Source organism: Urocitellus parryii, chromosome Y, assembly GCF_045843805.1.
Source record: "Urocitellus parryii isolate mUroPar1 chromosome Y, mUroPar1.hap1, whole genome shotgun sequence".
Lineage (NCBI taxonomy): Eukaryota > Metazoa > Chordata > Mammalia > Rodentia > Sciuridae > Urocitellus > Urocitellus parryii.
Genome location: NC_135548.1, coordinates 4215299 through 4230614, shown reverse-complemented (window position 1 = coordinate 4230614; position 15316 = coordinate 4215299). Strand labels below are relative to the sequence as shown.

Genomic DNA, 15316 nt, shown 5'->3' with positions numbered 1-15316 from the left:
CTATTACCAATACTCTTCAATTTATTTCAGGAAATACAGAAAGAGACAGAACTTCCAAACTCATTCTATGAGGCCAATATTACTCTGACACCAAAACCAGGCAAAGACATATCAAGAAAGAAAACTTTAAAACCTTAACTCTAGTGAACAAAATGCAAAAAAATTCTCAATAAAATTCTGGCAAATCAAATATAAAAACATATAAAAAAGATCATGCACGATGATCAAGTGGGATTGATCCCAAGAATGCAAGGTTGGTTCAACAAAAGGAATGACAATCAATAGACTCAAAATTTAAAAAATCATATTATTGTCTCAATAGATGCAGAAAAGTCATTTGACAAAATACAGCACTCTTTTATGTTCAAAACACTAGAAAAATTAGGAGTAACAGGAACATATCTCTATATACTGAAAGCTGTCTATGAGAAGCCTCAGGTCCAACATTTTAAATGGAGAAAAATAAAAGGCAATCCTCTAAAAACTGAAACAAGACAGGGATGCCCTATTTCACCACTTCTATTTAACAGTTCTGGAACCACTGGCCAGAACAATTAGACAGATGAAAAAAATTAAAAGGATATGTATAGGTAAAGAACTTAAATTAGCACTATTTGCTGATGATATGATTCTTTACCTAGAAGGCCCAAAAAGCTCCACCAGAAAACTTCTAGAACTAGTAAATGAATTCAGCAAAGTAGCAAGATATAAAATCAACACCAATAAATCAAAGCCATTTCAGTATATCAGTGACAAATCCTCTAAGAAATAAATGATAAAACTAATCCATTTACAATAGCCTCCAACCCAATAAAATTTGGGATCTAAGTTAATGAAAGAGGTAAAAAATGTATAAAATGAAAACTATAGGAGCCTAAAAAAGAAATCAAAGAAGATCTTAGAAGATGGAGAGATCTATTCTTCTTGGATAGGCAGAATTAATATTATCAAAATCCTACTGGCATTTCTCATAGACATACAAAAAACAATAATGAAATTTATCTGAAATAATAAGAGACCCATAATAGTTGAAGCAATCTTTAGCAGGAAAAGTGAAGCAGGTGGCATCACTATACCAGACCTTAAATTTTACTTCAGAGCAATAGTAACAAAAACATCATGGTATTGGCATTGAAACAGACTGGTAGACGAGTGGTACAGACTAGAAGACACAGAGACTAATCTATAAAATTAGAATCATATTAGACAAAGGTGCTAAGAACATGCATTGGAGAAAAGATAGCCTCTTTTAAAAATGGTTCTGGGAAAACTGGAAATCCATATGCAACAAAATGTTATTAAACCCCTAACTCTCACCATGCACAAAACTCAAAGTGGATCAAAGATCTTGGGCTAGACCAGAGACTCTGAGTCTAATGGAAGAAAAATAGGCCCTAATCTCGACAATCTGTCACAAGAATTAAAACTAAGAAACAATAAATGGGATGGATTCAAGATAAAATGTTTCTTCTCAGCAAAAGAAACAATCTGTGAGGTGAATAGAGAGCCTACATCCTGGGAACAAATTTTTACCTCTCACACATCAGAGTACTAATCCCTAGAAAAGAATATACAATCAATCAATAAATATAAGGAAAATTGTTTATCATTACTAACAATTAGATAAATGCAAATAAACTTCTCTAAGATATCATCTCACTGCAGTTAGAATAGCTGCTATTATGCATACGAACAACAATAAGTATTGGTGAGGATGTGGGGAAAAAAGGTACACTCATGCATTGCTGGTGGAACTGCAAATTGGTGCAGCCAATATAGAAATCAGTATTGAGACTTTGGAATACTGAGAATGAAATTACCATTTGACCCAGCTCTCCCTCTTCTCGAAATATACCTAAAGGACTTAAAAACAGCATATTACAGGGACTCAGCCACATCCATGTTTATATCAGCACAATTCACACAATAGCTAAACTGTGGAGCAAATCTAGATGCCCTTCAGTAAACAAATGGATCAAAAATGTGGCATATATACACAATGAAATATTACTCAGCAATAAAAGAGAATAAAATTATGGCATTTGCAGATAAATGGATTGCATTGGAGAAGATAATGCATTGTGAAATCACCCAATCCCCCCAAAAAAACAAATGCCAAACGTTTTCTCTGACATAAGGAGGCTGACTCATAGTGGGGTAGGCAGGGGGGAGCATGGGAGAAATAGACAAACCCTAGATAGGGCAGAGGGTTGGGAGGGTAGGGAGGAGGCAGGGGGTTAGCAAGGATGATGAAATATGATGGACATCATTACCCAAAGTACAAATATGAAGACATGAATTGGTATCAACATACTTTATATACAACCAGAGATATAAATAGCTGTGGTATTTATGTAATAAGAATTATAACTCATTACACTGTCATTTATTTTAAAAAAAAATTAAATAGAAGATCTTTACATGAGTATATAAAAAGTACTAAAATCCATTTGGAAAAATAGAAGACCCAGAGTAAACAAAGCAATGCAAGTTAAGAAGAGCAATGCTGAAGACATCAGAATTCCTGATTTCAAATTATACTATAGAACTATAAAAAACAAAAATAATAATATTGACATTAAAAGAAAAATGACAAACTTTAGAGTAGAAGACACAAAAATTTACTTAACTAAAATTACTTGATCTTGAGAAAAATACATCATGGAGAACACTAGCCTTTTAAACAAATAGTTCTGCAAAAACTGATATGTATTGGTAGCATAATGAAACTCGCTCTCTTTCTCTCTAAATAAAAAGCAACTTAAACAGAGACCTGGGAATTAAACTAAAAATATTAAAACCACTTGAAGTAACATAAGGTAAACACTGCTATATGCCTGTACAGAAACCTTAATAGACCTTTGAATTCAAGATATAAAATCAAGTATATGAGAGGTTTTTAAATTTAAGACACTGTTTATGACAAAGAGAAAGATAATGTGAATAAATAATGTACAGATTTGGAGAAAAATTCTATCAGCTATTCTTTCAACAGGAAATTAGCATCACAATATATAAAACAACTCCTAATACTTAATACTAAGTAAAACAACTTGATCAAAAAAATTCTGAACAGACATTTCTTAAAAGAAGATGCAGATGCAGATGAAGTGTTACACAGATGAAGAGATAGAAAGAAAGCTTACATTACTAAAATGTATGATGATAAATATCAAAATGAACCCTACTGAAATACAAAAGATAACTAGAAACTATTTTGAAAACTTATATTTCATTAAATAGAAGATCTTTAAGAAATCATCAAATTTCTAGAGACTTATGATCTATCAAATCTAAATCAGGAGGACATACATTATTTAAACAGTTCAATTTCAAACAATAAAATAGAAGATAATATCAAAGATGCCTACCAACCAAGAAAAGCCTAGGATAGGTGGACTCTTTGCTGAGTTTTACAAGAACTTAAAAAAAAAAAACTCAAAAGTTCTCCAAGTATTTCATAAAACAGAAAAAACCCACCCACTTGTCCATACTTATTTTATGAAGCTACTATCACCCTTTTGATACCAAAACCACACAAAGACACCTCAAGGAAATAAAACTTCAGACTAATATCCCTGATGAATAGGAAGGCAAAAATTCTCAATAAAATATGGCAAAATCCCATACAAAAACATATTAAAAGATAGTGCACCATGTTTGAGTGGGGTTCATCCTAGAGATGCAAGGATGGTTCAATTACAGAAATATATGAACACGAATCATCATATCAGTACACTTACAGACAAGATTTATATGGTAATCTCAATAGATGCAGAAAAAGCATGTGACAAAATACAGCACCCCTACATGTTCAAAATCCTAGAAAAACTAGGGATAGCAGGAACATACCTCAACATCATAAAAGCTGTGTATGCTAAACCCAGAGCCAACATAATTCAAATGGAGAAAAATTAAAAACATTTCCTCTAGGAATTGAAGCAAGGCAAGAATACCCTCTATTACCACATAGTTCTGAAACTTCTAATTAGAGAAATTAAAGAGAAGAAATATAACAAACATATACAAATATGGGATGAAGATCTCAAATTATCACTATTTCCTGATGACATGATTCTATATATAGAAGATCCAGAAAAATTTCACCAGAAAGCTTCTAGAACTAACAAATGAATTCAGCAAAGTAGCAGAATCATACTCATAAGTCAAACAAAAAAATTGGAATCAATCTAATAAAAAAGATGAAAGTTCTCTGCAATGAAAGTTATAAAACATTTTTTTTTAATGAAGAAGACCTGAGAAGATAGAAAGAACTCTCATACTCTTTGATAAGCACAATTAATATTGTCAAAATTGCCATACTATCCAAAGTGGTATACAAATTTAATGCAATTCCCATTAAAATCCCTATGACACTCTTTATAGAAATAAAAATATAATAATAAAATTTATCTGCATAGTATTGGCACAAAAACAGACAAATAAACCAATGTTATGGAATAGAAAAAATAAAGACAAACCCACACAAATACAGTTATCTCATACTAGAAAAACACACCAAAACCATTATCTTGAGAAAAAATAGTGTCTTCAACAAATGATGCTGAGAAAATGGAAAATTCAAGTGTAACAAAATAAAATTAAACCCCTATCCCTTATCTTGCATAAAATTTAAATCAAAGTGGATCAAACATTTAGGCACTAAAACAGACCATGACCTAATAGATAATAAAGTAATCCCAAATCTTTACCATGAGGGCCTAAGACATGAATTCCTTAACAAAACTCCTCAAGTGTGTGTAAGGCATGATGTAGCATGTGGGACATTGCCGCAGTCTGGCTGGGCACAATTCAGGAGCCACTTGTCAAAAGAAACTAACTTTATTTTTAGAACTACAAACGCCAAACAAAACAGCTCCTCAGGAAAAAACCCTCAGAGCCCAACTGCCACCACCGGCTTCCACAAGCCTCTCCCCCACACAAACCTCACCACCTCCCACATCCTCCTGCTCTTGAGGCCGATTGGCTGGGTCGCATGGGCGGAGCCAAAGAAGTCCCCCAATGAGCAGCTCCGTGGTCTGAAAGGGCAGGGCAGCCCAATGAGAAGCTCCATGGAGGAGCCAATCAACTAGATGTTGCTGGGGCCGCTGTGAGCCAATCATCAGCTGGCAGTCTGAAGGGCAGGGAAACAGCCCAATGAACATCACCGCAGAGGAGCCAATCAGCTGGATGTTGCTGGGGCCGCTGTGAGCCAATCATCAGCTGGCAGTCTGAAGGGCAGGGAAACAGCCCAATGAACATCACCGCAGAGGAGCCAATCAGCTAGATGTTGCTGGGGCCACTGTGAGCCAATCATCAGCTGGCAGCTGGAAGTTTGCTGGCAGCTGGAAGTTTGCTGGGCCCCTTTGGCTGTGGCTCTCAACAGGACATGTTGCATCAGAAAAGAGGAAACCTAACTTGCTGGCTACTACCATTTCCCAGTCTTGGGGCTGCCCATGTGGCTAAGATGGCACCTGGTGATCAGCCAGAAGGCATTGCTGTGGGTTGTGATGAAAAATTGAACCATCTCTAGGATAGGCTCAGAATCCTTCTGCCCTCGTGGACAGCTCATGTCACCCATTATTGTCTGTAGGATGGGTGTACACGTGAACCCTCCCCACCCTGCTGATCTTTATTCTGATTGGCTACTTTTCCTTATGTTAGCTGTGTGTGCTTCCTCAATAACCGAGCTCCTGTTTTGACTGGCCTCCCTGACACATCTGATTGTCCTCAGGTGAGGGAGAGCTACATGCTGGCAGTTAGTCGGCCCTCTCCTTTCTTGGCTTGTCCTGGCCAGGGCATGTTTTCCCTATCTCTCCTGAAGGTCAGGGAGGGAACGAGGACTAAAAACTCCAACAGTGTGAAAGTAAAATCAAGAATCAATAAATAGGACTAAAAATGTTCTTCTTGACAGAGAAAACAATAATATAAAGAGGTTATGGAATTTGAGAAATCTTTACTACCTACAGCTAAGATAGAACACTAATCTTCAGCAAATAAAAAGAACTGAAAAAATTTAACATCAAAGAAAAAAACAAAACAAAACAAAACCAAAAAAAAAAAAAACCCACAAATAACCCAATTAGTAAATGGCCTAAGGAATAGAAATGGCATTTCACAAAAGAAATACTTATTATATATATATATATATATATATATATATATATATATATATATATATATATTTATATATTTGTTGATCAAACTGAACAATAAATATATTTTTAGAATTTCAGTATCTCTACAATTAGAGAAATGCAAATCAAAACTACGCTGAGATTCCATCTCACTCCAGTCAGAATGGCAATAATCAAAAATACAAATAACAATAAATGCTGCTAACAATGGAGCAGAGGGGGGAGAACTATAGTTATATATTGCTGGTGGGACTACAAACTGATGCAACCATTATGGAAAACAATATGGAGGGTTCTCAGAAAACTTGGAATGAAATCATTATTTGAACCAGGTTCATACTTCTTTGTTTATACCCAAAGTATCTAAATCAACATACTACATTGATGCAGCCCCATCAATGTTTATAGCAGTTCAATTCACAATAGTTAAACTATGGAAACAAACTAAGTTCCCTTCAACAGATGAATGAATGCAGGAAATATAATATATATCTTGGAATATTGTTCAGCCTTAAAAAGGCTGAGCAATATTTCCATGAAAGAAATAATATTGCTGTCTTTGCCAGCAAATAGATGAAGCTGGAAATTATCATAATAAACCAATTACAAATAATATGCCAATTACAGAAAAACAAAGGCTGAATGTTTTCTTTGCTATTCAGGTGGTAATTCGCAATAAGGGGCAGGGAAGAGCTAGGGAAGAAAAAAGTTACTTTAGGTAGAGGTGAGTAAGGGGAGAAGTGAGTATGGGGGTAGGAAGGCTAAGAGAATGAATTAGACATTATCATCCTATGTACATGTATAATTATACAACTAATAGAATTGATGGGCCAAAATTATTCAACTGTCATAAATAAATAAATAAATAAATAAATAAATAAATAAGAAAATAAATTCTGGTAAAAAGGGAATATTTTAAAATAGGAAAGACATAAAAATGTGTTTTAGAGAAATATGAGAAACTATTTCATCTATAGCAAATAAAAATGATTCAATAAAATAATAAGTAAAAAAGAACAATAATTTAAGTAAAGAACCTAGGTATTTGTCAACAGATGAATGAATAAAAATAAATATGGTAATATAACAAGGGATTATTAGTCAGACACAAAAAAAGATTACATTTTTCATTTACAGTGATATGAGAAGAAATAAAGGACATTTTGTTAAGTAAATTAAGTAATTAAGAAATAAACAGATAAACAAAATTATTATATTCTCTAGCTCACATGTGGAAGCTATAAAAGTCAACCTAAATGTAGAATATTGCTAAAAAGGATTTGGCATAGTGTGTAGGAAGGAGAGTGAATAAGGGAAAGTTGGATTTTATAAGTTCACTTTTCTTGCTTTCATAAAAGTATCATACAGAACACAATTAATTCATCAATTAATACAAATTAAACAAAATAAAAATCACATCTACATAGAAAAAAATAATTCAGGACATAAGAAGAGCCTTTCATCAATATTGAAAAACAAAAATTAGTAGGATAAAAATCTTATCTCTCTCCAGAGACCACACTGTCCACAGCCATGTAGGGTCATAGAAAATTGCAAACTTATCTCAAGGTAATACTGAGTGAGCAGCCAGTGCCTTCAGGTTCTAATGTCAGGAGAGAACACTCTCTACAAATCTGTTTCTCATGTCTTCCTTCATACTATACAGTGATATGATGGTACTAAAGAAAAATTTCCACCATTAAATGCAATGAGCTATGTCTCTGGAAATCACAGAGAATGTAAGTATGGAACCTCTCTGAGACACAATTTTTACAGCTATCTTATACTTGATGTACTGTGGTATTTACATTTTAAGACTGGTATGCATACTTAACATTTTTTTAACCTGGATTTATAAAAGATTAAGACATTTAATCCTATGACAGTTTTGGCAAGGAAAATGTTCTAATGAAGAGGAAAAGATAAATGAGAAATAAAGCATTATACCCTTGTTGTTTCTGTTTAGAACTTTCAATTTCCATACTCCTGTTGCCTAGCACTGAGAGTGATTCTTAGTTGTACAAATGTGAGGTTGACCATTTTATCTGGAAAGTAACAACTCCTGAAAAGAACAAAACTGAATTTGCCATTAACAAATTCTCAAAAATTGCAACTCCTGAAGAGGGAGGGAGGGGGGGGAGAGAAAGAGAGAGAGAGAGAGAGAGAGAGAGAGAGAGAGAGAGAGAGAGAGAGAGAGTTTGTTTTTTGATTCTTCAGTAGAATCCATTTTGATAAAATTATAAATGCAGAAAATATATCTTATAAAAACTAGGACCTAATTTTGGGGGTAGTATTACTTAGGTAATTTCATATGTGTTCATAGGTAACTTGTTAGACTTATTCTATTATGTTTCCTATTTCTTTCCTTTCCCTACCTCTTGTTCTCCTTTGTCTAATCTACTGAATTTTCTTCTACCCCTTCCTGATTTTAATTGTGGTTTAGCTTCCAAATATCAGTGAAAATATTCAAACTTTGTTTTTTGAGGATTGGAGTATTTTATTTAGGATGATATTGTTCATAACCATCTATTTACTGATAAATGTCATAAAGTTTCTGCACAAGTTCCAACCTGGGCATGTCTTAGCTTATGCTCATCCACTTGGTACCAAGTGTTTTTATTCAAATATCTTCAATATCAGTTTGAATGAATTGTAACTACTAGAAATAGTGGTATTTTAAGAACATATATCATTTTACATTGTAAATTATTTCTATAATTCCTTTGATCAAAAAGAAATATGAGAAATAATTCAGAACCAGCTGAGAAGAAACTGCTTCTGGTAAGTATAATTAATTAGAAAATTAAAAATAATAAAAATTAGAAAAGTATTATAAAGAAGTTAAAATCAGCATACTACAGTGACAGAGCCACAGCAGTGTTCTTAGCAGTTGAATTTACAATAGTAAAACTATGGAACGAGTCTAGGTGCCCTTAAACAGACAAATGGACAAATGAAATATATGCATGCATATATGATGGAATATTACTCAGACATAAAGAAGAATGACATTTTAGCATTTCCAGGTAAATGGATGAACCAAGTGGGTTTCCTTGAAGGAATTTAATGCAATTCCTATTAAAATTCCAAATGCATTCTTAATTAAAAAAAAAATAGAAAAAGCACTCATGAAATTTATTTAGAAAAATAAGAGCCAAGAATATCCATCCATTTTTTTAAAAAATTTCTGGACAAGCACACCTCTCTCAGGTGATCCTGCAAGTGGCCAGCCTGGAGGAGGAAGGGAAGAGCCATGCTGATTTCCCTGACCAGTATCTCTCTTTGTATATCTCTTTCTACATTAGTTTTTCTTCTGGTCAATAATGTTACCCACATATATAGACTTAAAAAACAAAAATTACATGATTGTTTCAATTGGTGCAAAAAAAATATTTGACAAAATACAGCATCCACTCAGTAAGTACTTCCAGGGAAACAGGAAGAAGAACTCATTTCATTAGATGTGCAAATAAATATGTAACCTCAGATACCTTGAAATAAAAAGCAAAAAATATGACTGCAAAATTTATTACCTCAATAAACCAAATGCTGAATATTTTCTCTGGTATGCAGATGCTAATTCAAAATATGGGAAAATAGAGGGGAGTAAAAGAGGAAATGGAGTAGGGGGTAAATAGAATTGCAGAATAAATCAGGTATTATTATGCTACATGCATATATGATTATAAGACCAGTGTGATTCTACATCATGTATAAGCAGAAGAATAAGAAGTTATTGTCCATTTATGTATGATGTGTCTGTTGAGAGCCACAGCCAAAGGGGACCCAGCAAACTTCCAGCTGCCAGCAAACTTCCAGCTGCCAGCTGATGATTGGCTCACAGTGGCCCCAGCAACATCTAGCTGATTGGCTCCTCTGCGGTGATGTTCATTGGGCTGTTTCCCTGCCCTTCAGACTGCCAGCTGATGATTGGCTCACAGCGGCCCCAGCAACATCTAGTTGATTGGCTCCTCCATGGAGCTTCTCATTGGGCTGCCCTGCCCTTTCAGACCACGGAGCTGCTCATTGGGGGACTTCTTTGGCTCCGCCCAGGCGACCCAGCCAATCGGCCTCAAGAGCAGGAGGATTGTGGGAGGTGGTGAGGTTTGTGTGGGGGAGAGGCTTGTGGAAGCCGGTGGTGGCAGTTGGGCTCTGAGGGTTTTTTCCTGAGGAGCTGTTTTGTTTGGCGTTTGTAGTTCTAAAAATAAAGTTAGTTTCTTTTGACAAGTGGCTCCTGAATTGTGCCCAGCCAGACTGTGGCATGTGTCAAAATGCATTCTACTCTCATGTATAATTAATTAGAACAAAATTTTCAAATAATAAAAATAAAGACTCCAAGGAGAAAAAAAAAAGAGGAAACTGGTGAGGAAAAAGGAAAAATTTAGGGTTAGGATTAGGAAAGAAAGGAGAGAAAAAGACGTAAAATGAGAGGGGCATGGTTAAGATGAAAAAATAGAGATGGTCACTTTCCTGGCTGCTCCATGGCATGAAACTAAGAAAGCAGATAAGCAACTTCTTAGAAAAGTCAATGAACAAATAAAAGGTGGAGGGGCTTTATTGTAATTTAATCCTTGACATTCAAAGTAGATCAAGGACAAAGTAGATAAAGGTTTTATTAGATTAAAATAATAGAGAAAACTTCCCATGCCTTAGCTGCTGCCACAGCCAGACACGAGCAAGAGCTGTTCTTCCATGAGCCAAGTAGAATATTAAGGAAATTAAAGAAATCCATAATTTGTTTTAGGCTTCAAGTGTGTCTGTGTACAGAAAATTTAGAGATCTAAGACACTGCCCAACTAAACTGAAAGGTGTGCCTTACAATATTCTTGTGTAGGAAAGAAACTACATTTCTCCTAGCGCAGGCATGTTTGAACCAAACAGAGGAAGGAAACATTTTACTGCTGAGGCATAGGGACCAGCATCTAGGGAAGCTGATTCTTGGATAACCTGATTTTGTCCTGAAACACAAGATTGGCAAACCCATGCTTCATGACATACAGACCAGGAGAAAAATCAAAAGTGAAAAGAGGTATACACAGGGGAATACTGGTCATGGAAACCCACCCTGTTCTCCTCCTCCTCCAATTTGGTGGCTTACAGGACCATGGAAGAGATATGCCTAGATGAGAATTCAAAAGAATGGTGGTGGAAGAGATGGAATTTGGAGTCTAAATCTGAGACCAGAAAACATGGGGACTACAGGTGACATAGTGGATTAAGAATAGGCTCTTCCACCACATCAGAGAACTCAGAAAATATCCTAGGTGCAATTCTCCATCATGAACCAGTAACTGGTGAGCCCTGGAGATGCACTGACATAAAATCAATTGGTATTCATCAGAAAACTTGAACCACACTTAAGAATAAACTCCACCTCCAGGAATTCACTGTTCCAAATCATTGAGCTGATTTTATAAAAGAATAAAAAAAAATCACCAAATAACTACATATTACATTTCAAGGCTCAAAAAAAAAAAAAAACAAAAGTAGGGGAAAACAGGAAATTATTGAAATCAATGCTGAAACCAATGAAATTGGAATAAAAACAAAAAATGTTTTCAAAAATTGACAAAACAAAAACTTTGTTTTTTGAATAAATAAATAAGATGATAAACCCTTCACCAAGATAACAAATAGAAAGAAAGAGAAAAGTTAAATTATTAAAATTTGGGATCAAAAAGAAAATATCATGGTAAGCATTACCGAAAAACAGTTGATAATCAGAAACTATTTTGAAAATTTATACTCTAATAAAATAGAAAACCTTGAAGACATCTACAAATTTCTAGACATGACAAATTTCTTTCTATAGTGAATAAGGAGAACAGAGAATTTTAAAATATCAATTTCAAGCAATGAAATCATTGGTGGGTTTTTATCACAAAATGCCTACCAACTAAGAAAAGCCAAACCAGGTTCTACCAGACCTTCAAAAAAGAACTAACACCTATATTCTTCAAATGGTTCCTGATCATGGAAATATACAGGGAAGTGTTTGTCTGGTGAGCAAACTCCTGGTGGGGAGGGGGGCGGGTAACTGTAACACTGTTTCCCATGCTTAGAATGTCCTGTGGTTTCTCCTTGAAACTAGTAAGATAACTAATACATGTGCAATGTCTAGCTGCTGTGATAATGCCCTGCATGAGGCTCTCTGCTACAGTCTTATCAACTTCACCTTTGATCTCAGGCACATAACTCCTGGGAATAAATGAAGTTGCTTGCCAGATAATCACAATGTTTCACCAAGCTCCAGTACTCCTGGACCTGCCCAACTAATGGTAACTTCATACAAGGGACATTCTTGAGAGTTGCACACCATCTCCTAACATTGTATATTGTAACTTTAGAATGTAACTGAGAATAAGCAAACTTATTGATATAATAAATAATAATGCAGTTATGCCACTAATGAAAAATGTAACTTATTGAGACAAACGATTATGGCTGTTTAGATGGACAGCTATTTCTTCTGCCTTTGCATCTTGTCTCTGTGTCTATTTTCTCTCTCTCTCTCTCTCTCTCTCTCTCTCTCTCTCTATCTTCTTTACAGGCTCCATAAAATATAAAAAGAGTAAACACTTCCAAACTAATTCTATGAAACTGATATCATTATAATACCAAAACCAGGCAAAGACATGCCAAGGAAAGAAAACTTCAGAATATAGATGCAAAATATTTAATAAAATTCTGGCAAATTACATACAAATACATATTTAAAATCTAGTGCACCATGATCAAGTGGGATTCTTTTCAGGGATGTGAATTTGGGTCAGAAATGAATTTAAAATACACAAATCAATAATCATTCTTTACCACAAAAATAGACTTAAAGAAAAATTATGTGATTATCTCAATAAATACAGAAAAAGCATTTGATAAATTACAGTAACAATTTTTGTTCAAAACACTTGAAAAATTAGGGATAATGTAAATATACCTCAATATTGTTAAAAACTATATATGCTAAATATTTTTCAAAATGAAAAAATGTTAAAAATCTTTCTTCTAAAAACTGGAACAATACAAGGATGCCCTCTTCTACCACTTCTATTCAACATTGTTCTTAAAACTCTAGACACAGCAATTAGATGAAGAAATTAAAGGTATAAAAATAGGAAAATGAGAACTCAAGTTTTCCCTATTTGTTGATGAAAATTCTGTATTTAGAAGACCCTAAAACCTTACCAGAACATTTCTAGAACTCATAAATAAATTCACAAAATATCAGGATTTTAAATTAACAGCCATAAATCAATTACATTCTTACACATTAGTGATAAATCAACCAAAAGAGAAATTAGGAAAACTATTTAAAATAGCCTCAAAAAATAAAATATATGAGGATCAATTTAACAAAAAAGATGAAAGACCTCTACAATGAAAACAATATAACACTAAAGAAAGAAATTGAAGAAGCCCTTAGGAGATGGAAAGATCTCCCATGTTCCTGGATAGGTAGAATTAATATTATCTAAATGGCCATACTTTCAAACATGCTATGCAGATTTAATGCAATTAAATTGAATTTTTATAAAAGTTCCAATGACTATCTTCATAGAGATTTTTCAAAAAGTAATTATAGAATTCATTTTGGTAAACAAGACAGCTAGAATAATCAAACCATTCTTAGCTAGGAAAGCAAAGTGACCTTGAAAACTACCTTAAATGAACAGGGCTGGATATTCAGTTTTTTGTTCCACACAATTTTAAGTCTACTGAAAGTCCTAAGTGAAAGTAAAGTGACCACAACACTTGGATCGACCAAGAGATCTCTTTGCAGCAGTGCAACGGAGGAGGAGGAGGAGGAGGAGGAGGAGGAGGAGAGAGAGAGAGAGAGAGAGGGAGGAGAGCATGCACACAAGGGAGATGGAGAGATCAAGAGAGAGAGACAGAGCAAGAGAACAAGGGAGCAAGAGAGAGAGGGGGCCCAGCAGGAGGGAGTTTTTATATCTCAAATCTAATGGGGTTTCTGGGTCTGCAAGCTGCCTTGTTGGCACAAGATTGAGTGTTCAGCCTTGAGTGGGGGTTGAGTGTTCATCCTTGAAAGGGGTTGAATATTCAGCTTTGATGCAAACAGGTGATAAAGGACCAGACAGAGGGGGGTTTGAGAGCATGGGCCATCCTGCAGCTAACATTTGTTCAGCCTGCACTGCAGATAACATAGTTCAGCCTGTTCTGCACCTAGCACTAAGTCCATTCAACACTGTGGTTTTAGTCATACATGAATTCCAAGAGTAAAACTGTATTTCCTTAGACATTGTTTTATTATTGAAAATTATATAAGCCATTTAATTTTTCTATTATCTGTATTAGAATTACCATAAATTATAATTTCTCATTACCATTGGCTTTCATAAGTAGACTTGATAATCAACAGTGCTGATGAAAGTCATATTAAATAAAACTAGAATCTGATCAACACTTTCTGTCTGAGAAATTAAGTGTAAATTACAATCTTTTTACAGGCAATTTTTGGCATACTGCAGTTCTCCTTTGCACAGATTATACCATTGCATAAATCTCACAACCCAGCAACAACTCACATTAAACTGAGTTATAAGACCATTGTATTTGTCCCATCTCTTGTTCCTTCATTTTGATACTTGTCAAAGATTTGTCTTTACATCTTATCCTTCAGTATCACACCAACTTACTAAGAGCTCTTTTTCCAAAGCTGCATTTCTATGCTCTTCAGAATTTACTGTCAGCATGAAGCTATCAGAAGATGATAATACCCATGCCAGGGCAATTCTTCCTGCCAGAGAGAATAGGCCACTTCAGAAAATTAAAATCTGAAGTAGTGAAGAAATAAGAGATAAATTCAGAATTGATTTTGAAATGCAGGAAGTGTCTGATAAGTCTAATTCACAAAGGAGCTGGAGATGAACAGATAGAAAATGGCTCCAATTCCTCACTTAAGGGACAGCATCAAAGGTAGGAATAAGGTTTCAGCAGGTGGAGTATTCCTTCACTGTATCTTTCAGTCAACACATTGATTAACACCTTGGGAAGTAACACTCATCTCTGGGAGTATATGTGGTTAGGTGGCTACAAGAGCTCGCCCCATTTCCAGTGCTGTATGGAACCTGGTGGAGCCAATAGAACTCACATATATCTGGGTGGTTTTAATTATCAGGATTGCCACTGGAAATTCCTAGATATAAGATATTTCTATTCAC

General features: G+C 34.8%; 2 protein-coding genes across 2 annotated transcripts in view; one reads left to right on the top strand and one right to left on the bottom strand.

The window, feature by feature from the left end:
- The window catches only part of LOC113176014 (eukaryotic translation initiation factor 2 subunit 3, X-linked-like), a 94801-nt gene that overhangs the window by 5923 nt on the left and 73562 nt on the right, over positions 1 to 15316 (top strand).
- Positions 1 to 15316, bottom strand: part of LOC113176020 (eukaryotic translation initiation factor 1A, X-chromosomal-like) — a 118890-nt gene that overhangs the window by 58043 nt on the left and 45531 nt on the right. The window lies entirely within an intron of this gene.